Below are 14921 nucleotides of genomic sequence, written 5' to 3'. Positions count from 1 at the left end.
CCCTGCCTTATAAGGCCTGACACTGCTGTGACCACCCTCTCTTTTCTACCCAGTGCCACCAGCAAGCAACACCCCCTCCTCCGCACCAGCCATGCGTCTGCCGCTTCCGCCAGCGACCTTGGCGTCCCTCAAGCCGCGTGCCCTCACTCTGGGCACCCTCACCACCCAGCTCTCTCTACTCAATGCTTATTACCATGCTACCTACCCAGCAACAAGCTGCATTGTACATCCAATACAATATGTATACAGTGAGCACATTGTGAGTTTCCTTTCTCCATCCCATCCTGAGTGTGAGCCAATATCACATACCCCTACAATACATCCACAAAGAGGCGAAAACAATGCCAGGATTCAAGGCATTCAAGGACAGAATTACACTTCTGTTGGGGGTAATGTTGCTGGTTTCAAGCTAAAGCCCTTCATGATCTATCATTCAGAGAACCCCAGGGCTTTTAAACATGTCAGCAAGCACACACTGCCAGTGTTTTATCGCAGTAACAAGAAAGCCTGGACGACCATTGTACTGTTTGAAGATTGGTTCATGAATTGTTTCATTCCTCGAGCCAAGGAGTATTGTCTGTAACAACGGATTCCATTCAAGATTTTGCTGATTTTGGATAATGCTCCGGGACACCCACCACACCTGGACGACATGCACCCTGATGTTAAGGGAGTGTACATTCCACCTAACACTACCTCTGTCATCCAACCCATGGATCAAGGTGCTAATGCTGCCTTTAAAGCGTATTATTTACGTACGACCTTCGCTCAGGCTGTTGCTGCTACTGAAGGTGAGAAAACGTTCAGAGAGTTTTGGAAGGAGTACAACATTTTGTCATGTATAAAGAACATTAGTGCAGCATGGGATCAGGTTACAAAACATTGCATGAATGGAATATGGAAGAAAATCCTGAAAAGATATGTGAACAGTTTTAGAGGATTTAATGAAAATTAAGTCATTTCGGATATTAGTAACAAGTTAGTGGAGTTAGGTAAACAGCTTCAGTTAGAAATTGATATCGAAGATGTTGAACAGTTGGTTGAAAGTGTAGCAGAAGAGCTCAGTAACGAAGATCTCATCGAACTGGAAGCACACAAAGATGCAGAGGAAGAAGCCAGTCTAAATGTAGAAGAAGGACCTGCACCCCCCAAAAAGTTTTCAGTGAAGCAAATGGCAGAAGCATTTGCTACAATTAATAAAGGAATGCAAATGTTTGATGGCATGGATCAAAATTATGAGCATTATGCCAAAGTTGACAGAATGATCCAAGATGCACTTGCTTGCTACAGAGAAATTTACAATGTAAAGAAAAAGCAAACTGTGCAGTCTAAATTGGACATTTTAAGAAGTCCCCCAGTGCTGTCTCCTCACACCCACCAGTGCTGCCTCTTCACTCCCTCAAGATGATCCAATACCTTCAAGTTTCCACAGTACATAAACCTGTCTGAAGAAAGCGACATTGATGACCCACCCAGCCCTGTCTCCTCCTCTGCTTCATCCAATTAATATAGTCTCCATGTATACCTGTAAATAGAAAATTATGGGGGCCCCGTGTGCATTCAGCTGACTACATTAAAGATAAGTGCTCAGTCACACTGTATCCATTCCTCATTATTTATTACTTTTACTGTACTGTATTTCATTGTAGATTTTATGAGTTTTTTTTTAAACCTATGTCGGACTTACGACCATTCCAACTTACGACCTGGATTTGGGTCCCTAACCTCGTCGTAAGTTGGGGAGCACCTGTACTACAATGTGATTAGTTTCAAATAATGATGTTAGTAAATGCTGGTACAGTGCATCAGTGATCAGTGTGACCACTGGGCCGTGAGTGGAGAGCATGGCGTGGTTAAGTGCATGACCTACCTGAGCTCTTTGGGGCCACAGGTACAGTGATTCCTAATAGAGAATTCGCGGTTTTGGCTTTTCGCGGGGGTTTCAGGAGCATAATTCCCGCAAAAAACACAAGATTACTGTACTGTAATAGTAATAGATGACAACTTAAGTAATAATCATAGTAATACTGTATAGTAAAACAAATTTCGAAGTACAGTGAAGCTTCCATATATCGGACTTCTATCTCCATATAATCCGTAAGATGCGGATTTCATATGTAACAGACACTCGACATACAGTAACGGACTTTCATCTCTATATGGTTCATTAGATGGGGGTTTCACATCTAACAAGCTCTTGATATAATGGACTTTCATTTCCACATAGTCCATTAAATAGAGGTTTCACTGTAATAGTAACCCAGTAATATACCCTATGTTTGATTCCCAACTAGTGGGATATATATAATATATATATATATATATATATATATATATATATATATATATATATATATATATATATATATATATATATATATATATATATCCATCCATCCATCCATCCATACACACATATATATATATATATATATATATATATATATATATATATATATATATATATATATATATATATATATATATGCTGATAACCACAAGCAAACAAGAAAACATGATGTTCCCAAGCACTTTAGTGAAATTCACATCTTCAGGGGTGAGTACAAGGGGTAATACTTGACAAGGCTAATATTTACAGTGAACTATGGGGTGTAGAGGCCACTCATATCTCACTCTGATAAAGGACCAGCCCATGATCTGTGGAATTTGAGTCTAACAATGATTCATTTTCTAGCTCCTCATTTGAGGTTACAACATTGGAACTTTATACCCATCCCAGGTATTTGAAAGTGGTTCATTCGAGCCCTCACACCATGACAAAGTAAAACAAATTCAGGTCCTAGATGGAATGGTGCCTTGTGGGGGACATGTCCAAACAAACCAAACAAATCTTCATTAACATAAGACCAGATGCTTAAATCATGTTTTTGAGTTCATTCCTATTTGCCATGCTCCCCCAGTATATGTGCATTAAAACAAGCTTTATGTGAAGAACCCATATAAATACCGAATTAAGATGTACAATGGCGACCCTTAATGCAATCATTAAATGTCCATAAAGTAAGGAAGTTACAATATGCATGTGAAAATTTGCTACTTTAAGAGGCTTAACTTTTCTGAGAATTTCAACCTCAAGCTTTGTCAGTAGTCTAAAGCTGGCTCACAAATGGATTACAAATGTATTTTCTAATCTGTTTACACACAACAAGTTTAATTTCAAAAGATGGGCTCTAAGTATGAAGTCTTGATTAGTTTTATCTAAATGACGAAAGCATAATTAGTTAAACATGACCTTCATAAGATAAGTCAATATACCATTACCCGACGAGAGACCTAATCATAAACACATATCAAGCGTTATTGCTGTAGCTTGTCAGTCATTATTACTGATATTTAAAAACACCATTTGAGGATACTGTACTCGCTTCCTGCAGCGGGCATCAAGTGATGATTACAATAGTTTGCATTATTTCAATGTCTTCTTTTATTTAAACGTTACATCCATCGTGGTTTCAAATACATTTCTACAAATCAAATATCTTCCCCAAGTTTACTGAAAGTTTAAGCCATGGGAGAAATATGCAGAATCCTGGAGCTTCAGGACAGGGTGGCAAGTTTGCCCGCCAACCCGCCAGACCCCCCACCTATGTCTCTTGACTCCCATCCACATTCACTTTCACGAATCTACCTCATTAGTCACTTCTAAATATACTTAACACTATAAGCTTCAGTCTAATAAGAAGAACTGGACAAATATCTACGTGTAATTGAGATTTAAGTTTGTAAAACCAAGCAAATTATCCTTTGTGGGTTACGGGTTGGATGATGAAGGGCACCCCACAATGAAGTGGGTTTCGCTTGTATTTGTTCCTTATCAATTACAGTCCGACGGTAATTCTTGAAAAAACAAGTGCTACTTCATGCATAACGATGTTAAAAAACACACAACTCTCTAATTTTACATTTAATTTTAGATGGTAACTACCTAACATCCATCTGCCCAGGTTGGTATCCCGGGCTAGTCATGTTCTGTGCATCACCCACTTACCTTCTTAATTTGAGGCTTCTGGTCAGTATATCCATACATTCGTATCATATACAATTTGATAGTAAAGCATTCTATCATATATCCACGACAGAAGAATAAAATCCCAGTTTACCTTAATGTTATTGCTTCACACACTCAAGGCTCTAGCACCATGGATGAGACGGATCCACGGAAGACGAGCTGTGTAAGCTCTAGTCTACGCGGGCTCAGGAGCTAGCCGCCAAAATCAGCTGGGCGGAGTCACTGGACAACTCGGGCGCTGATTGGTGCTTTTCTTATAAACTGTCATGTAAACTCTTATGAAAAGGACTAGGGAATCTGGAATGTAAACATTGGATTTTATTCTTTCAAGTCAGTTTAAAATGCTTCATAAAATATATTAATAAATTTGTAAAAAAAAAAGTAATTTATGTATTCTTACCGGGTTTAAAACAACATTGTGGTGTAAAAGATAGAGGGTTATTTTGAGAGGCAGAGCACAATGACCCTCGTAACAATTGGAACTTCAACTAAAGTTGCCACCTTCTGATTGGCTATTTGATATGATGTAAAAGCGCGCCAAATATGAAAGCTTGAGTTCTTCAACCAGCTGATCGGATATGACATAAACATGGCGCTGGCTGGCATCGTCGCTCCAAGACCCCTTCCTCCGTAACGCGTCACCTAAAGGCGGGATAGGTTATCGTATATTAGTTTTGTTACCCTGTTTGTTACTGTCATTAAAACGCATTCTTTTAAAAATATTAATTATATAACATAAATATCTAGAACGCCTGTATCGATACAAAGCAGATAAACAGCGGCGGATATCATATAAGAAATAACCAGAAATAAGGAAAAACTCTCTGACAGTACCAAATACATCGTTTTCAAACGAGTTAATTTGATGAGCCATAAGAGTAAATAAATTTAAAACAGAAATTTAAATTATTTTTAATTAAACTCGGCCTTGTAAATCCCGACCGACATCTCTTTCTGGTTGGCAGTCAAAATGTGTAACATCGGTACCGGTAAGTGTTGAAATAAAAAGTGCATATTCTGTTCGATAACGTCAAACTTACTTTCAATTTAAGTCGAGGATAAAATGAATACTTGAGTTTGGTACGAAAGATAACAGTGGAAAGGCCCCCAGAGAAGCGGTGAGGGGAAGAGGTACAAACACGTCTCCCAGGGTGTCTTGGCGCGAAACCCCCCCTCTTACCCTACCTAGCCATCCTTCCCTCCCTCACACCCTCGTCCCCAATACCTTGGCTCTCCTTACAAAAGTTAGAAAGTGTAACGTATACCTTTCTACTCAACTTTTACTTTTATCCTCTTCGCCACTGTTCGGGTCGTTAGCCGCCTGGGCGGTCGGTCACGTCTGTTATGCACTTGGCAAGTACTGGGTAAAGGGCATGCTCTGGCTCCTCATTCAAGGTGATTTAATAAGTTTATTTTACTTAAATTCGTTTGGGTAAATTTACATGGTATTAAGCTCAATGGTGATGAGGATAGAAACAAAAGTACAGAATGAGGGTTTGGTACTCTCATTGTTGATGAGATATGGCCAACCATGACCCTACCTCTTAGGTCAGGTCTACTTTTTTTACTTTTATCCTCTTCACCACTGATCGGATCGTTAGCCGCCTGGGCGATCGGTCTCGTCTCTGTTACGCACTGTTGGCAAGTACTGGGCATGGACCGGCTCCTCAATGTACCTGAACCTGCTCCAGTGTTGGTCAAGTCTGGTCTTGAAAGAGCTTACACTCTGTGCCGTCACAACACTTTCTGGTAGATTGTTCCAAGAGTTCACAACTCTCACTCTGAAAAAAGTTTGCCCTCACAGTTTTCTGGACCTACAGCTTCTTCAATCTTGAGCTGTGACCCCTTGTAGGGCGAGCGTCCGCCAGCTCCAGGTAAGGATACTCGACTGAGTATTGCCCCTTGAGATACCTATGTACCTCAGTTAGGTCGCCCCTTGCCCGTCTGTAGTATAGGCTAGGCAAGTTCAGATGCTCCAATCTCTCGGGGTAGTTGAGGTGCCGAAGCGCAGGCACCAGTCTGGTGGCCCTCCTTTGAACATTTTCAACCAACTGACAGTCCCTAGTATATCTTGGGGACCAGGCGGGGTGACAGTACTCCAGATGGGGAAGCACTTCACTCTTGAAGATCGTTACGAAGGACGGACCGTCTAGATATCTGAATGACCTTCTTATAAGACCTAATAATTTATTTACCCGATTTACCTTCTTCTTGCAATGGCCCGAGAACTTCAGCTCATTGTGAACATTGGCATACACAGCTTTTAAGTTATATATATATATATATATATATATATATATATATATATATATATATATATATATATATGTTTGTGTGTTATATGAAGACCACATTTGCTGTAGGTAGTAGGCAGCTACCAAACAGGGAGGTACTACCGCTTGGAAAGATATTGGAAGCATAATGTATTGTCTAATGGTAGACCTGCTGCCATATGGCATCACGAAAATTGTGACCAAGTCCCAGGTTGTTGATCTAACTTTCTGCCTCATTTACACACAACTGCAGGGTCTCAATTGTTTCTCTTACCATTGACAACACAACATACATATATTGTTGCTCACTTTATATCTTCTTTTAAATTTTTTGCAATTCCTTATTATTATTATTATTATTATTATTATTATTATTATTATTATTATTATTATTATTATTATTATTATTATTATTATTATTATTATTATTATTATTATTATTATTATTATTATTATTATTATTATTACATTTTCGCCTCCAGGCCCCGATGTGGGTCAGTGACCTGTTCCCGGGTGGGCTAATCCCCGTAAAAAAAAATGGAGGGCAGTTTTCCCGCTTTTCCTTGGTGCAGCTGTAGACCAGAGGCCGGCCATTACACTACTTCACAATACCCCCCCCCCCCAACCCTCAGACCCCAGTGCAAACTTTTATGGATAATAAACTACTCTGATTAATATTCTTACATATTTTAGTTATAACAAAAATAACAAATAACAAAGAAAAATACTATAAAGATATGAAAGAACAGTAACCGATAATGTTACAGAGGTTGAAGCAGGTGAGGAGAGAATACAGTACACGCGCCAAGCGATCTCAGGTAAACTGCTGCAGCTTGCGGCCAATGTAAACAGATCTCTCCCCGTAGGATTAACGAAGAGTATTATCACTATAAAAAGTTCAAGAAATATGGTGTTGATAATAATAATAATAATAATAATAATAAGTAGCGTTAGCGGTTGCATCAGCGTTGGCGCTCAAAATAGATCACATTAAAATGTACACGGTTGTTTCCATTGGTACGGTTGCGTTAGCCTTAAGTATTTGCAGTACATGCAATTGTGTGTAAATGAGGCAGAATATCAGATCAGCAACTTGGGACTTGGTCACAATTTTTGTGATGCCATATGGCAGCAGGGTCTACATTATGCTTCCAAAATTTTCCCAGGCGGTAGTACCTCCCTGTTTGATAGCTGCCTACTACCTAGCTCAACGCAGAAATAACTGTAGTAGTTCTTAGCATTAATATTAGTCCGTTAATCCTACTTATCCTAGAAAGAAATAGAAGACAGTAACAGCGACAGTGAAAGTTGAGGTTAATGATAATTAAGTTTACATTCAAGTGTTTTCTCTTGAGACTTGAGTCCGGAGAATGAACTTTGTGGTGTAAACGATGAAATTAATGACAGAAGCAGTTATTGTCAAATTGGGATTGATGAATAAGTGTATAACTATTCGGTACACAGATAGAAGAAATGACGTGGCATTCAGTGTCAGTTTTTGCTCTTGCTCATATAACTATACAATAGTTTAATAAATCATTCTACATTGTTTGTGTTTTTTCTGTATTATTATTATTACACAAATAAAGGCACTCTGTATGAACTATTGGCTACTAAGATCAAGTCACGGACACCGTTCTCCACCCTAGGGTCAGTTATATAACTGGACAAGCAATATATTGGCGCGGTAAAAGTTCAGTGTTTACAGATTCACCATTTTCGGCAAGATTTAGCTTATATTTGCTACATCTAGCCAGAAAATATTACATCTAACCGATAGCCGAAAAAATAGCCGAAAACCCACAAGGTTTGGCCATTTTCTGGTCATTTTTTCAAATTAAATATTAATATGAATTTGTTTATTTCTATTCATTTCAGTTTTAAAGTTATTGAATACTCTGTAGTGGATTCCTCCCCTACAAACGCCGTGTGTCGCTGACTAGCCGAACCCCCGCGAATCTCCCAGCGTATCCCTCGTGGTCAAGGTCAGGTAACCAGCGACGCCGAACAAAGCGGGGGCCTACCATCAAGCCACGCCTACCCCCGCTATATAAGACCTCACCTGGCCGTCATCGACCTCTTTCTACTTACCGCCACCAGCAAGCAACATTTCTCAACAGCTCCACACCACAAGCTCCCTCAGAAAGCTCCTCGCCCTACAGGAACTCTGAGCAAGCTTCGCCCGACCTAGTATCTCTTTAACACTGTGCTGTGCAACAATATATATATACGGGAAACACATTGTGACTTTCTATTCTACCTCAATCCTGAGTGTTGGATATATTACATGTACATACGTTGTGAGGCCAAACAAGAGACCCTGACAACCTGCCACAACAGTACGCTACAACTCTAACTCTAAAGTTATTGAATATTCTACCCAATGGTTAGAGTTGAAAACACATTTTGGTATCGCAAAATCGTCTGAAAGGTGCTATACATCAGAAATTTTACATGCCATGTAAACCGATCTTTTTTTTTTCTTTCTTTTATCCTCTTCACCACTGATTGGCTCGTTAGCCGCTTGGGCGATTGGTCACGTCTCTAATTACGTTTCCTTTTCTTTTATCCTCTTCACCAAATGATCGGCTCGTTAGCAGCTTGGGCTATCGGTCACGTCTCTGTTACGCACTGTTGGCAAGTACTGGGCATGCAGCGGCACTTGAATGTACCTGAACCCGCTCCAGTGTTGGTCAAGTCTTGTTTTGAAAGAGCCCACACTTGGTGCCGTCACAACACTCACTCCGAAAAAGTTTGCCCTCACAGTTTTCTGGACTTGTGGCTTCTTCAATCTTGAACTGTGACCCCTTGTGGGGCATGCGTCCGCCAGCTCCATGTTAGGACACTCGACTGAGTAGTGCCCCCTGAGATGCTGATACACCTCACCCCTTGCCCGTCTGTCGTATAAGCTAGGCAAGTTCAGACGCTCCAATCTTTTAGAGTACCTGAAGTGCCGAAGTGCAGGCACCAGTCTGGTGGCCCTCCTTTGAACATTTCCAACCAACTGACAGTCCCTAGCATATTTCGGGGACCAGACGGGGTGACTACTCCAGATGGGGACGCACAGCACTTCACTCTTGAAGATCGTTACGAGGGACGGGCCGTTTATATATCTGAACGACCTTCTTATAAGACGCAATAATTTATTTGCCTGGTTTGCCTTCTTCTCGCAATGGCCCGAGAACTTCAGCTCATTGTCAACATACACACCTTTTACTTTTACTTTTATCCTCTTCGCCACTGATCGGCTTGTTAGCCGCTTGGGCGATCGGTCACGTCTCTTTTCATTTATATTCTTCACCAAAAGATCGGCTCGCTAGCCGCCCGGCTGATCGGTTACGTCTCTGTCACGCACTGTTGGCAAATACTGGGCATGCACCGGCTCCTGAATGTACCTGAACCCGCTCCAGTGTTGGTCAAGTCTTCTCTTGAAAGAGCTCACACTCGGTGCTGTCACAACACTCTCTGGTAGATTGTTCCAAGAGTTTACAACCCTCACTCCGAAAAAGTTTGCCCTCACAGTTTTCTGGACTTGCAGCTTCTTCAATCTTGAGCTGTGACCCCTTGTGGGGCGAGCGTCCGCCAGCTCCAAGTAAGGACACTCAACTGAGTAGTGCCCCCTGAGATGCTTATACACCTCAACTAGGTCCCCCCTTGCCCGTCTGTAGTATAAGCTAGGCAAGTTCAGGGGCTCCAATCTCTCAGGGTAGCTGAGGTGCCGAAGTGCAGGCACCAGTCTGGTGGCCCTCCTTTGAACATTTTCAACCAACTGACAGTCCCTAGCATATCTCGGGGCCCAGATGGGGTGACAGTACTCCAGATGGGGAAGCACTTCACTCCTGAAGATCGTTACGAGGGACGGACCGTCTAGATATCTGAACGACCTTCTTATAAGACCCAATAATTTATTTGCCTGATTTACCTTCTTCTCACAATGGCCTGAGAACTTCAGCTCATTGTCAACATACACACCTAGGTCCTTCTCACACACAGTCTCAACTAGTGCATTTTCTTCATCCCGTTGGGACATATGATACGCCTCCTTACCGTTGGTACGCCCCAGGTGCATCCTCTTACACTTCGTGACATTAAATCTCAGCAGCCATTTCTTCGACCATTCCTGGAGCCCACAGAGGTCCTTCTGCAGCTCTTCACAGTCCGCTTGGTTCTTAATTTCCCGAAATAACTTGCCATCATCGGCAAACATTTGTATGGAGGAGTGTACAACGTCAGGCATGTCATTTATGAAACAAACAAACAACAGCGGGCCCAATACACTACTAGGTCCTTCTTACATTCAGTCTCAAGTAGTGCAGTTTCTTCATCCTGTTGGGACATGTGATACGCCTCCTTACCGTTTGGTACGCCCCAGGTGCATTCTCTTACACTTCGTGACATTGAATCTCAACAGTTTTCTTGACCATTCCTGGAGCCTCAGAGGTCCTTCTGCAATTCTTCACAGTGCTTGGTACATAATTTCCAAATAACTTGGCGTCATCGGCAAACATTTGTATGGAGGTTTAACGTCAGGCATGTCATTTATGAAACAAACAAACAACAGCTGGCCCAATACACTGGTACTTATGACAGGTACGGATGACAATTGTTATCACCCTGCTTGCAGCCATGTAGAAAGTCTTCTATCCACGCTAGGTTCCCCAATTCCGTACCCTTCCAGTTTGATTTTCAGCTTTCATGGGTTTGTAAAGTGAAATCTATGTAAATATTAGATATTACCACCGTGTTCCAGAATATGGGTCCAAATGTCCAATACCTTGAGCAACTGTGTTAAGCTGGGCCCGGCATAAAACCGTGTTGGCAATCCTTTACAAGGTTGTTTCGTATTAGATGTTCCATTGCGGCTTCTCTGATAATACCCTTAAGTACTTTACATATTATGCTGGTCAGGCTCACCGGTCTATAGTTGTTCGTAGAGTGACGATCGCCCTTCTTGAAGATAGGACTCTGCAGCCACTTTCCATTCACTGGGACCATTTGTTCATCCAGGCATTTACAAAACAGGATCTTCAGGGCTCGGCAAGCTCGTTGCACAACTCTGCTCTTGGATGTATGGCATGGGACTCTTATGGACCTTTAGCTGGACAGTTTATTTCTAATACCCTCTTCTGTACACATTGTGGGTCAGTGCTGTGTCGAACCGTCTGTCCTCAAACGCAGGAAGGTTGGTTGCATCCTCTCTTGTGAACACCGAGGAAAGCTGTTCAGCTTTATCCTGGTCAGAATCTGCGTAACTACCATCCTCAAGCCTCAGGTCTGATACTCCTATGTTTTCAATTTCGACTTTGCATAGCGTATAACCCTTTGGGTTTGACTTGACCTCGGTTGTAACCTCTGGAACTCCTTTTCAGCCCTCCTACACTCCATCTTTGCTTGGTTTCTGGCTCTGCATACATCCTCCTGTCTTGTTCGTGACCCAACCCACGTCTTAATTTCTGGGTTTTAATTCTGTCGAGTGCCGCATGGTTCATGTGTAGGATCTTGTATTCTAAACACTGGGTTTGGTGCTATATATTTATCGATCAAATGGGTCACTTTACTAGTGAATTGGTATTTGTCTGCGTTCTTATATAATGAGTCAGGCCAGTTGATACCTCACTTTCTTCCTCCATTGTAATTTCCTTGTAATATTTGCACCTTGGCTGGCTATCCTGAACTAGGTAACAGTTAAATCTGAATGACAACACTATATGGTGACTGGTATCAACTGGGGCAAGGTGTTCCGATTAACCACCATACCCTTAATAAACTTATTTAAAAACCGCACTGAGTTTCCTTCTCACCTTCATCCTTTGCGATTCTACATACGAAACCCCAATGGTGAACCAGGCGCTCACACAGGATGGATGAGAAGCGGATCCTCTCAGTCTTCAATCACAACATTAAAGACTGGCTAATCCACATGAGGCAGCTCTCATCGGCACAGCTACAGACGAACAGAAATATTTCGCCCTGGTCTGCCCTGCCCACAGAAGTCGCCACACAAGTTGCAGAAGTTATCACCAACCTCAACAAGAATTCGCAGCTCTGAGATGCTCTCAGGAGGCGATACCAGCGGCCTGACCCAGTCGCTGCAAGACCTATCCGGTCTCTCCTCAGCAACTCAATGCCTGCACGTCTCCTGGGGCGAGATGCGGGACAGAACTTCCCACACAGACAGGCTTCCTGACACTATCCTGTGCCAGCTTCACACTCCAAAAGCTCCTGCAGAGTTCGTCTCGTCCTCTCGGCATTGGACCTCTCTACCTCGGCTATGCAGCCAGCAGCAGACAGAGTATTCCACAAATACCTGCTGTTCGCCATGCTGCCGCGAACTGCTGGTACCTTCCACTTAACCTGGTTTCATCAACCAGATCAACATCCTCAGAGAAGTAGTATTCCACCAGACAAACAAGACGAGGGGACCTGCTACAGTCTCTACACCGCAGAATAGACGACCCTCGAGCAGCTCTGCTCCTCCATGCCTGCTGCTGCTCTGTTCCTGCCCCACGCTGTGTCCTGCCCCAACATCCCCCACGTTCTTCCTCAGGCCCCACCCTCAGCCACAGTGTACCTACCTTCTGTTACCATCAACGTTTTGGTGCCTAACGCTAGACGCTGTAGGGCTCCTGCAACTACGAGGAAGCGACATTGACGGGGATTGGTAGACGCCATAACCTCCGACACTCTCAAGCAGCACATCACACCTTACCCTGACCGACCACTTCACTCCTGCTGCCCCATCGACCTCTGCAAACCTCCACGACAGGCAGCTTCTGCATTAGGCTACTGCCCCACGCCAGCCTTCCCATCGCCCTGAACACATTCATCCGCACCTCCTTCACCTGTCTGCCCACAATTGCCACTTGCAGCACCACCTCGCCTAAAATTTATGCATACCCTCTTTTCATCCTTAGGTACCTACTGCTCCTGATGAGGGTGCCCATCCCTTATGACCCAGATATCCCACCCGGCGCCCCTGAGGACTTTGTACCTGCTGCGAGAGAAGCCCAGCATTCCTCGCCTGTACAGCCTTCTCTTATCCACAACTCTCCTTCACCCTCTCCTTCTCCCACAAATTTCGTGTCCCTAGACGGAGTCGTCACCTGCAGCGACCGAGTGGTCCACACCCCGGCCCGTTATGTCTCACTTGTGGGATACAACCCAACCGACAACAGGTTTCCTGCAGCGCTCGGAGGGAGGGAATATTGTAGTGGATACTCTCACCACAAGCCTAACTGTCTAGACTCGCGGTGGGGTTCAGCCAACCGGCGAGTTCTCTAACAGGCCTCGTCATCTTAGACTCGTGGGATGACCTGCGACGCTTACTTGGTCTTACTTCGGTGGACGTGTATATAAGCTCCCAGTCTCGCCAAGTCTACCTTCTAAGCTCTGCAACACAACCACCTCCTCTAAGCTCCTGCACAGCAACTCCTCTACCACGCAACTTCCCAGCACCAGACTGTTTGTATTTATATGAAAACCGCCATAGCTGAGTTTCCATCACTGCCATCCTGAGTTCTACATAAACCTACGCCTCCTTACCGTTGGTACGCCCCAGGTGCATCCTCTTACACATCGTAATCAAAGAGTGAACAAGATATTTGAATCTAATGACTGTGATCTCACAAAGTTATTGGACGATCTGACACTTCTGATTGAAATGCTGGTGAAGAGTGATACTACCTTTTCATCGATATTACATAGATCCTTTCACCTGCAACCTTGAGGAGTATCTAGAACCAAAACTGTATCTTGGTTTGAAAATGTTATCAGAAATGCCAGTGTATTTGTCTGTGGAGCGGGAGCAAAACTTTCGGGAACGATGCTCTAAATTTTGTATGTCTCATCAAGCAACCTGAGATTCCCAGATAATGTACGAGTATTGAAAACAATGTCACTGTTAAGCGTCTCAAATGCTTTGCGTGTAGTAAAAAACCCCATTGCCCCTCTTCTAGAATCTTTGAGTGTTAGTGCAAAAGTTTGAAAAATGAACTCCAGTGGTCAAATGTTACACTAGTAAAATGGTGCGTCCAACCCGTCTGGTCCCCGAGATATGCTAGGGACTGTCAGTTGGTTGAAAATGTTCAAAGGAGGGGCCCAGACTGGTGCCTGCGCTTCGGCCCTAAACTACAGAATGGAGCTTGCTTAGCTTTGAGGGCGACCTAATTGAGGTGTATAAGCATCTCGGGGCACTACTCAGTCGAGTGTCCTTACGAGCTGGTAGACGCTCTCGCCTCAGGGGTCACAGCTCAAGATGATCCAGCTGTGAGGGCAAACTTTTCGGTGAACTTTTGGACAATCTACCAGGCTGTTGGTGAGGTCTTCAAAGAACTTGACATCAGGTACATTCAGGAGCCGGTGCATGCCCAGTACTTGCCAACAGTGCGTAACAGAGACGTGACCGATCGCCCAAGCGGCTAACAAGCCGATCATTTGGTGAAGAGGATAAAAGAAAGAGAAAAGTAACAGAGACGTGACCGATCGCTCAAGCGGCTAACGAGCCGATCAGTGGTGAAGAGGATAACTCAGGATACGGTAAAAATTTGGGCTGAAGTTCGCAGGTACAAAGATGCTTCAAACTTAAATCCTTACCTAGAATGGTCATGAGCTGCATTAAC

The 14921-nt window shown here is 43.2% G+C and overlaps 1 protein-coding gene across 2 annotated transcripts in view; it reads right to left on the bottom strand.

Moving 5' to 3' along the window:
- The window catches only part of LOC121880154 (G1/S-specific cyclin-E-like), an 84230-nt gene extending 80018 nt beyond the window's left edge, over positions 1-4212 (bottom strand). Inside the window, exon 1 of one of the 2 annotated variants that reach the window (XM_042387290.1) lies at positions 4122-4212. The gene's annotated coding sequence lies outside the window, so the exon portion shown is untranslated. The other variant, XM_042387364.1, reaches the window with a different exon arrangement.
- Positions 4213-14921: the final 10709 nt, after the last annotated feature.

This window comes from Homarus americanus, unplaced genomic scaffold (genome assembly GCF_018991925.1).
Source record: "Homarus americanus isolate GMGI-L3 unplaced genomic scaffold, GMGI_Hamer_2.0 scaffold51859, whole genome shotgun sequence".
NCBI classification, from domain to species: Eukaryota; Metazoa; Arthropoda; class Malacostraca; order Decapoda; family Nephropidae; genus Homarus; species Homarus americanus.
Note: the sequence above shows the minus strand (reverse complement) of the source record. Positions and strands in the feature narration are given on the sequence as shown.